Raw genomic sequence first — 10,951 nt, 5'->3', positions numbered from 1 at the left:
TGGTTGCAACATCTGATTAAATTCTTTTCTTATTAGAGGAAGTGGTATTTTAATTTTCATAATTTCATTTTGTTTCCCAAAAGCTCTCCATACCATGCTTAACTTTCTTTCAATTTCGGTCTCGTGTCCTGGGGAAACACTTACTGTCTGTCCCAAGTATTATATTCATTAACAATCTCTAGAGGTTCGTCCATAACTTTTAATTGTTGTCTCTCTGCATTTTCATTGAATATTATCAGTTTTACTAATTTTCAGTTGAACATTTCTGTTCTCTCTGTTCAATTCTTATATCATCTTCTGCATTCCCTCCATGATTCACTAAATAGAACTATATCATCTGCAAATCTTAAGTTGTTAAGGTATTCCCCATTAACGTTGATTCCTACATTTTCCTTAAACTAATTTTATAAAACTTCTAGGCATGCTGTGAAAAATTTAAGATAGATGAGGTTTCCTTATGTACCTCCTTTCCCAAACAAAATTTTCTAATTTTCTTTACGTAGTTTTAGGTATTGTTGTACTTCATGTGGAGATATCTTCAATGGCTCTAACACAAGATTCATGTATTCCTTGTCTTCGAAGAGCTTTTATTACTAATGAGGTGCTACGTTGAACTATTGTACACGACGTAAATTATGCAAATCTACTAAGAAAATTTACCAAACAATAGCAAAACATTAACAATAAAAAAAAAATTATAGTCAACATACATAAAATATAACAATATTTAAGAATTAACATAAGTATTTACAGCATTATACGAGAGACACTCATGACATAGCAAACTAAATAACAATAGTTATGAGTTCGATTCTCCTTACAAATTTAATTTACCTAATTCAAATGCAATTTCTCTTACGGGCTGCCAACGCAAGAGCCCGAGTCTTACACAAGGTAAGGCAATCCAGAACTCCTAGGCCTGAATTGCTCAATTACTGGCCTAAGACTGCCCAAAAATTAAAAGCAGATGCCATACCGACACAAAATCTTTTTAATGATGTAGTTACTTAAAATACACGATTTTCCGTATATGGAAAATTAATTTATTGGTCTTTCAAAGGGACCATCTCCCCTCTCTTTTTGTTATCGGAAGAGGAAGGAAGAGGAGGGGAGATGGTCCCTTCGAAAGCTCAATAAACTCCATTTTTCATACAGTGTGGGTTATTTTATTAATGCAGTTACCATTGTAATTCAATTAAGCCTATCACTAGTGTTTCGTCACTTTAGTGTGGTTTACTGGGCATATGTTGCATGTCGAATTTTGGTCAACTCAGAGAACTGTATATGAATAGGCTCACTTATAAAACTACTAGAATATATAGATAATTCAAATCTTTAACTACGATTAGAAGAATGTTTCTGAAGATCAAAGAGAGAGAGAGAGAGAGAGAGAGAGAGAGAGAGAGAGAGAGAGAGAGAGAGAGAGAGAGAGAGAGAGAGAGAGAGAGAGAGAGATTTAAAAAACATTTTTGTGTGTATATATACTATTATTTGAGCTTTATATTATAATAAAAATGTTTGGTTGCTTCGAAATTTTTCGAAAGTTTTCGTCTTGGGAGATCCATTCCATCTAATCAATTTAATTCAAAATAATCTAATGGACCATGGATTTCGGGTTGGAGATAACATCATTACCTCAAAACCTATATCGGAAATAGTATCTCTATCAGTAAATGATCTCAAAACAGCTGTTCAGTTACTCTCTTTCCCAGTGGATAATTCCATCAAATTTTTTTTACTAGCAAAGGCTAATTGAAAAGTCAATGTTGTAATGAAACATCTGATCTTATATCTTTCATTGATAGTTGGTTTGACTTGTATTATCGTGCACGAGATATGATACTGTAAGGGAAGGTAAAGATGCTTTCTCGAACTGTCCACATCAAGTCGAAATATTTGATCAAAAGATTGGTTTTGCTACTAATGCTAAAGTCACTTACTTGTTACTTGTTGTGAAGTTTTAGGTCCGTATTCCACCCATGAGGTGAGAGACAAAATGTTTCCGTTCCAGTAAAAGGATTGTATAAAATGCTGCGTGAACTATAGGGATTAGAGTTCTTGTTGACAATAACCAGTTAGGGTCTTCATGTTTGTAATAATGATGAAGCTACTGTACTTCATGTGTCACTGTAGAGTGCTTAAATGTAATTGATCCATTTTAAAGCTCCAATGTTGCTCCCAATGATCTAGATTCCGAGTTATATATCTCTGCGTGTCTCATGAAGCACCTTCTGCCTCTTAATAATGAGACCAAGACTGAGGAAGATCGAGTAGAAAATTTAATAGAGCAGGAACCTGAAGCGTTGATAAGAAATGAAGCCTTGAGTTATTTGATGGGAGAGTTCGTTGATTTTTCATTTAGAAATAAGTGTACACCATCAGGCTCAGCTGATGTAGATGAAACAGGCGAGGACTGGCTATCATATGTAGAGAGGAAGGTATTATATAGGCCCTCTGATTATTTTAGAGAAAATCTACATGAAATGGAAGATTTATTCAAAATTTTCCAAGGTGATGCTCCAAAACCAGGAGTCTCCAGCAGTATCCAGAACTCTCGCTGCAGAACATAACCATATTTCAGAGTCATAAACTGTTTCATTTTTACATCAACACATATGAACACATTGATTTTTAAAATTTTTACATTATATATGATCAACCAAATAAAACAATAAAGGGGACCTCTCCTATATATATATATATATATATATATATATATATATATATATATATATATATATATATATATATATATATGTGTGTGTGTGTGTGTGTGTGTGTGTGTGTTTTAAAAAAATTATACAAAGATATTTGGAAATTCGGAGATTATTTAACATTAATTGATAAGTGAAATCTTTAGAATATTTGAAATATAAATCTAAAATCTAAAAGAATTATCTTAAGTTTTTATATATGTATGTCAAAGAACGGGGAATTGTAACGATATCGCATGCTTCATGGCCCTTGTAAAAGCCAAACTGCAAAATAGGTAAGATATGATTACTGTTTAAAGACCTATTCAAACATTTTGCCAAATGATGTTCAAATCATTTAGGTAACATGAGAGGTATGGAAATTAGGCAGTAAAGAGCAAGGTGGCTAAGGCTATTGCAAACACAATTACCCAATGGAGTAACTATTAATTCTAGAATAAGAACTAAAAGAAACTCTTCCTTCTAACTTGCAAGAAATAACTTACAACTTATGAGGTAGGAGTTCAGCTGTTATTATTAAAACATGGGAGAAATGACATTTGGCCCTACACCTTAACAAGCGTGAAGGTCCAGTAAAAGTATTTTAATTTCACAAGACTTGTTAATTTAGCCTTAGGATAACGGGAATGTGGAAGATCGAGTTTCTCATTACTTTGCTTACTGTCAAACACATAAGACAAAAGAGTTGCCTTTTCCTTTGGACAGCAAGTTACAGTCATCTAGTTTAATCAAAGAAAAACGGGTAAGTCTATGCACAATAGTATAAATTTAAGAGTAGCCCACCATTTATGTTCCTGGGTTGTACCAGAAAGGATTTTTTAAAATTGTAGTTTATTTCAGTCGAAATATAAATTACAGCTGTTGCCTGAGTTTAATTATTCCAAGTTAAATCTGATCTATTGCTTTTAAATACATAACAAGCCAAATAACACGCCGAATAAGCATGTTTACAATCCTCTTATCAATTTTGTTGACCCGATTTTCTTTTAAGAGAACGTCAAACTCTACCCTTTGTACGATTGTAACCAATCAAAATAAAAATAAAAATCACTCAAAAATGTACTTTCAATGTGCTTGAGATTCTTCATGTATCTTACAAGATTATGAAATACCAGAGACATGCTGTATATTCGTAATTACCAAGGAAACCAAGGCCTAATAAGACGTCCCGACTGCAGGACCAACATTGTTTATTTTTACACCAGGGGAGTCGGTTTACACCAAGTCCAAGACTTGTGAGTTACCTAATTTATGAATTGGTCACAGCCTGATTCAGATGTGAAGTCAAAATCTTTTAAGCTGTGCTGATCATTAGAAGAAGCAGAATTCAACCACTCACTTGACTGAACAATGAAACCGTCAACAAGCACAAAAATCCTCTCTATCCTTTTTTGTATCAAAGATGACTCTTCAAAGTCTGGATTCTAATGCAAATAAAAGCTGATGGTTAGACCTGCTACAAACTTCTATGACCTGAATCTCATGAGATCCACATTCATACTAGTATTTATTATACACCACCATATCCTTGCTCACGTTTCAGAATTATTAGTTTTTGACTATCTGGTATAAGTTTCTCAAACTTATATAATCATTCAGTCCACATATATTACTATACACTATATGTCACTGATACAGTCTGGGACTCACTGGTCTCTGATTTTACTCAATAACCCCAGACAGAATAGGAATAAAAAAAGGTGTCATCATGCTTGAAAACAAACTTAGCAATAATGAGAACAAACAAAATGTATACAACTATATACAGAAAAAATGTGAAAGCTACTCTTAGGCCGAAAGACAAAATGTTAGACAAAATTGGCCCTCATGGCACAGCCGACACACGATGCAAGGCTTAAAATCTCTAGGATAGACACTTCAACTGAAGGAAGATCAGTAACGATGGTTTTGAAAATGAATATTGTAGAGGATGATATGGAACACAAAGAGAAAAGGAAACCTCTTGATAAATCCCCGAGGTATCCTTGGCCCTTCTTTTCTAACATAACCAGATCCAGCACTGTCGTGGGTAAGCAGATCGCTTTTATGAAAATTGTGAATTCAGATATAAAGAAAAATTATCTGAAGAATCTAATCTCAGCCATATAAAATTTGATTTAAAAGTAATGTCTAACTTTACGATGAAAGCAACTTATGATATATAGAGACAATGTAGAGTTCCTCCAAAATATGCTATATCAGAGAGTTCTAATTTACTCAGTACTATCACAGCACTTAGTGTAAAAAAAATGCTGCTGGAATTTAGAATAAAAAATGAATATATAAGTTTGGTAGATTATTTTTAATATATCAGGTGGATAATCAAACAACATTTAAATTGCCTTAAACATTTATTTAAGATTGTTGAGTATGATTTAATTTTTTATCGTATGTTTATGCGTCCCCATGAGGATATGCTGCTGTACCAACCGTGTGTCACACAATTGTACATAATTCCTTTTGTATATATTATGCTTGTATCTTCGCTCTTCCCTCGCACCAAAAAGAACCAGAATAAACATGTCTGCGTGTCGCCTATGTAACATTGTCATTTTCTCGAACATGTAATTTCCTTGAGGTTTTGTATATAAAGGAGAGTGCTCCATAATAGATTAACTTTCACACTGCCTTTGAGTTCACAACCTTTCTCTCGGCACCGTCACATTGGTGACCCTGGGAGTCGACTCGCTCCCACTGCCTTCCACCCCCACCTCCCTCGCCCCTCCATCGTTGGTACTATGACGGACTCTACAGCAGTTGGCGCTGCGGCCGCCCCATTGAAACTTTCACCGTTCGCCAGCGGAGAGGCGTTTGCTTGGTTTCAGCGCGCAGAAGTCCAGTTTCGCATCAACGGCGTGACTCGTTCAACCTCCAAAGCAGATTATGCTCTCGCGGCGATACCCAAGGACACCTTCCCGGAAATATCCGACTGGCTTTGTGAACAAGGAGACACCCCAATAGCGTATGACGCCCTCAAAACCTACCTTCTGCAGCAGTACTCGCCGTCGCCAGCCGCCCGTGTAGCAAAGCTTTTTCAGCTCTCGCAACAACCGTTGGGGGACCAAAGGGCTTCGCTTGCCCTCAGGGAAATGACCAGTATCGCTCGCGTTCAACCTGCCGCAGACGGCTCTCCTCGTGAGGTGAACCTACTTCGTGCCCTTTGGATACGCCGTTTACCCGGACCTATACGCGCTGCCATACCCGATGTCGATAATTTACCCATAAAGGACTTGATGACCAAAGCCGACGCCCTTATGGACAGCCACTTCAAGACCTCCATTAACGCCTCCACCCCTGACGAAGAGGATGCCTATTCAACGTCAACTGAAGCTGACATGAATGCCGTAGGACATACATGCCCACACCGTGACGTGCCAAAGCAGAGACAAAGCCGCCCACTACCCACCAATTGCTCGCGCCCCAACAAACGACTTCTACAGCCACTTACTACCTCCCATCTGCCGCAGTTTTGCTACTACCACTTCAGATTCGGGGCAACTGCGAAGAAATGTGCCGAGGATTGTCAGTGGCCAAAAAACGTGTAAGTAGGCCATCACTCGTGGCGGTGGCCTCCCAAGTTTCTAATCTTTTCATTTTACAGGATGCAGGAACGGGCGTGCGATTTTTGGTAGACAACTTGCTTGTCGTTCTCTTTTGCCAAGGAAACTCTTCAAGACACGACGTAGTCTGTCTACATAGGCCGACGTCCGCTTGGTAGCTGCCAACGGATCTGCGATACCCACCGACGGTTACGAGAACCTCACATTATCATTCGGAAACGGTAAATTCTATTGGAAGTTTCTCGTTGCTGACGTCACAATGCCAATCCTCGGTGCGGATTTCCTCTCTCATTTCCACCTTCTGGTCGATGTCGCCCACCGACGATTGGTCAACACAGACTCGTACTTGTCGACACCTCTTCAACCCGCCCCCTCCAACCTCGCTTTCCACATCAACGCACCCACGGATGCCTACGCCCACCTCCTCACGTCGTACCCGGAAGTTTTCCGTCCAGAACTTCGCCAAACGCCCACGGTTCCTGCCAAGCACGGTATTTATCACCATATCAAGACGACGGGACCCCAGTCTTCACAAAATTCAGACGTCTGGCACCGAAACGATTGGCAGCCGCCAAACGGACGTTCGCCAAAATGGAGGAAATGGGCCTTTGCCAAAAGGCCTCCAGACCATGTTCGTCACCCTTACACATCGTTCTGAAGAAAGACGGCTCCCTCCGTCCGTGCGGGGATTACAGGCGCCTGAACATGCAAACAGAACCGGATCACTACCCCCTCCCAAACATTGCTGACGTGACCTCCTACCTGCACAAAGCAAAGGTTTTCTCTACGCTCGATCTCCTGAAGGGGTATTATCAGGTGCTTATGAACCCAGAAGACATCCCCAAGACTGCCATCACCACTCCGTTTGGTACATACACCTTCAATTACTCCTGTTTTGGCCTTCGTAATGCTGGGGCCACGTTTCAACGTCTCATGGATGGCATCTTAGGGGACCTCCCTTTCTGTGCATGTTATGTGGACGACATCCTTGTGTTCTCCTCCTCAAAAGAGGAACACCTCCGTCATCTGTGCATCGTGCTCGACCGCCTGCAACAAAACGGCCTTGTAGTCCGGTACGACAAGTGTACCTTTGGCACCAACGAAGTGTCGTTCTTAGGGCACCGCATCACTCCTGAAGGTGTCCAACCCCTCCCTGAGAAGGTAGCAGCCGTTCAGAACTTCCCCGTGCCCTCGACCGTCAAAGCTCTGCAGGAATTCTTGGGCATGATCAACTATTATCACCGTTTTCTGCCAGCCATTGCCGCCACTCTTGCTCCCCTCTACGCCTCCCTCAAGGGCAAGCCGAAGGACCTGAAGTGGGGTCCCCTTCAAGATGCAGCCTTCTGCAATGCAAAGAAGGCCCTATCAACTGCTGTGGCTCTCACTTTTCCTATCCCACATGCCCCTCTCCTTCTCTCCACCGATGCCAGCGACGTCGCTATTGGTGCAGTACTCGAGCAGGTGGTCAACGGCTCGCCCCGCCCATTGGCCTTCTTCAGCAGAAAACTGTCCAAGGCAGAATCGGGTTATTCTACCTTCGATCGAGAATTGCTGGCGGTGCACTTGGCTGTCCGTCACTTTCGCCATTTCTTAGAAGGTACGTCCTTCGTCATTTACACAGACCACATGCCTCTGATGCACGCCTTTACTCGACAGTCTGATGCCTGGTCCTCCCGTCAACACCGACATCTCTCTGAATACAATTGCACCCTTCAATACGTCCCTTGGAAAATGAATCCCGTTGCCGATGCCCTGTCAAGAAACACGTTGGCTGCCGTTCAACTGGGATTGGAATACAACGGCCTGGCTGAAGCCCAACGACAGGATCCAGAGTATCAAGCATGTAAGACATCCTGCACGTCCCTCCGTTGGGAAGACTTTCCCCTCGAAGACTCCAACACCACCCTCCTTTGTGACGTCAGTACTGGCAGACCGCGACCTTGGATTCCTGCTCCCATGCGCCGGCAGGTGTTTGATTTCATTCACGGCCTTTCACATCCCTTATGCTGTTCTACTGCACAGCTGCTGAAGGCAAAGTTCATTTGGCACGGCATTTCTAAGGATGCTAAGGATTGGGTCCACGCCTTTACTCTTGCCAAACTTCCAAAGTACATCGACACACGGACTCAGGATGGGCACCTTTCCTCAACCTCAGCGTCGTTTCGCACACATTCACGTCGACGTTGTAGGCCCCCTACCCACATCACAAGGACATTGTTACCTGTTTACCACCATCGACCGCTCCACCCGTTGGCCTGAAGCCATTCCCATGGAAACTGCAACGTCCGCCTCATGTACATCTGCCTTACTCTCTGGATGGATTGCAAGATTTGGTATCCCTGAGCATATTACTTCTGACAGGGGAACCACTTTCACCTCTCAATTGTGGACATCATTAGCGAATCTCCTGGGCATCACCCTACATCAGACAACGGCCTACAACCCCGCTGCCAATGGAATGGTTGAACGTTTTCATCGCACCCTCAAAGCAGCTTTGATGTCCCGCTGCAAGGATTGCAACTGGTTTACTCAGCTTCCCTGGGTCCTCCTGGGACTAAGGACCACTCCTAAAGACGCCTTCGACGTCTCGGCAGCTGAAATGATGTATGGCGACCCGTTTGTCGTCCCTGCCGAATTTTTTCCTTCTACAACCTCCTCCGACGATCTCCAGCGCATACGTCATGTCGTGGGAAAATTTATTCCATGCCGCCAGACTTACAAGCCCCCAGCGAAGCATCACATACCAACAGACTTGCACTCTGGAACACATGTCTTCCTGCGCAACGACACTACCAAGCCACCACTAACGACCCCTTACACGGGCCCTTTCCTTGTGATCCGACGCAGTCCGAAAGCATTCCTACTAAACATTCGTGGCAAAGAAGACTGGGTCTCCATTGATCGTCTAATACCTGCTTATCTCCTGCCAGATGACCCGCCTACAGTTCGCTTCTCTAGATCAAGGTGCCCTATTTAACATGTACAGTATGTCATTTTTAGGGGGGAGCCATGTACCAACCGTGTGTCACACAATTGTACATAATTCCCTTTGTATATATTATGCTTGTATCTTCGCTCTTCCCTCGCACTAAAAAGAACCAGAATAAACATGTCTGCGTGTCGCCTATGTAACATTGTCATTTTCTCGAACATGTAATTTCCTGTTATCTTGAGGTTTTGTATATAAAGGAGAGTGCTCCATAATAAATTAACTCAGTTGCTTTCACACTGCCTTTGAGTTCACAACCTTTCTCTCCTCACCGTCACACTGCGTTCTTTGGTTATTAGTTGTTGTTGAACAGTAAAATATTATGGAAAAATTTTATATAGATGTCAATCAGTAATATGGCTGCTTATGAGAAATTTGGATTACCGTAAAATTCCTTTGACTTTAAGGAAGAAATCCATGTAACCATATAAGATTCCGAAGAGTGGACAGAAAAATATCCATTTAGTTTTGATAGAGTTATGCCTAGTTACTCTAGGTTTGAATAGTAGGAATCACTATATGTTTTATACTTATAATAATGTTCAAATCATTGATGATTGTATAAAACTATCAATTTTTTTTCTTTCCTAGATCAAAGAAATCTACAGTAGAATTGTAATCTAAAGTTTTAGACACTTTTTAGGTTTCAATGATATCGATTTTGTATTTGGTTGAAGATATTGTCATTGGATTCCAGCCATGAAGCCAGATAAGAACTATATTCAAACAAAGATTCCAATATGTCGTCGTAATAACTGTTGCTACCTGGTGTGGTTCTTCGTTGGATTTTCTCTAAATCGTATTATTACCTCTAGCCGACAAATGGCGTTGCTGTGCTTTATAGCTGACGGCAGACCAGAATCAAGACTGATTAAATGAAAATAAATGGTAATGATATATTGTTACTACTACTGTCCTGAAAATACAAAGTACCTATGAATCAGTGATTACCCTTTATTGCAGTGTATTATACACATTAAATAATAACAAAATAAATCTTTCTATGTTTAATTATGATAAATATTGAAGCTGCAATGCAAAATACGTGATAATACATTAATGTAAACCTCCCCAGCACTGTTACCAATTTATATCTTACTATTATAATGCCAACTGAATGAAAATGAAAGGATTAATTTTCAAGGTCTCCTTGACCTTGCCTTTTCTCACACAACTGCAAAACAGGATGCCCTCTCCCAAGTAAACGAAGAGATCATGTTTGTCCGTAAAAAGAAAGAGAATTCTGCTGATACTGTTTCTTAATTGCTACGAAGCAGTCTCTAAGGGAAAGGATTTGGGAAGACTTTGGGTGCTCACCCTCACTTCTACTTTCCTTTTTCTTCACGCCCATGCTTCCCTCTCCAGTTAAAAAACCAAATGATATCATCAGATAATTCATTCTAACATACACACAAACACAAACACAAACACACACACACACACACACACACATATATATATATATATATATATATATATATATATATATATATATATATATATATATATATATATATATATATACATATGTGTGTGTGTGTGTGTGTATATGTATATACAAAAATGTCCCTGGTCTGGGCCCCAAAATGTATATATATCATATATTGCGGCTGGTAAGTTACACAACCTCCCAAGTGCCAAACTCACCTGTTTATTTTCTCATAGATCTGTTGTACTTGAATAATACC

The 10,951-nt window shown here is 40.4% G+C and overlaps 1 protein-coding gene across 1 annotated transcript in view; it reads left to right on the top strand.

Moving 5' to 3' along the window:
* Positions 1-10,951, top strand: part of LOC137654341 (uncharacterized) — an 899,747-nt gene that overhangs the window by 241,527 nt on the left and 647,269 nt on the right. The window lies entirely within an intron of this gene.

Source organism: Palaemon carinicauda, chromosome 15, assembly GCF_036898095.1.
Source record: "Palaemon carinicauda isolate YSFRI2023 chromosome 15, ASM3689809v2, whole genome shotgun sequence".
NCBI lineage: Eukaryota > Metazoa > Arthropoda > Malacostraca > Decapoda > Palaemonidae > Palaemon > Palaemon carinicauda.
This window is presented reverse-complemented; position numbering and strand designations above follow the sequence as displayed.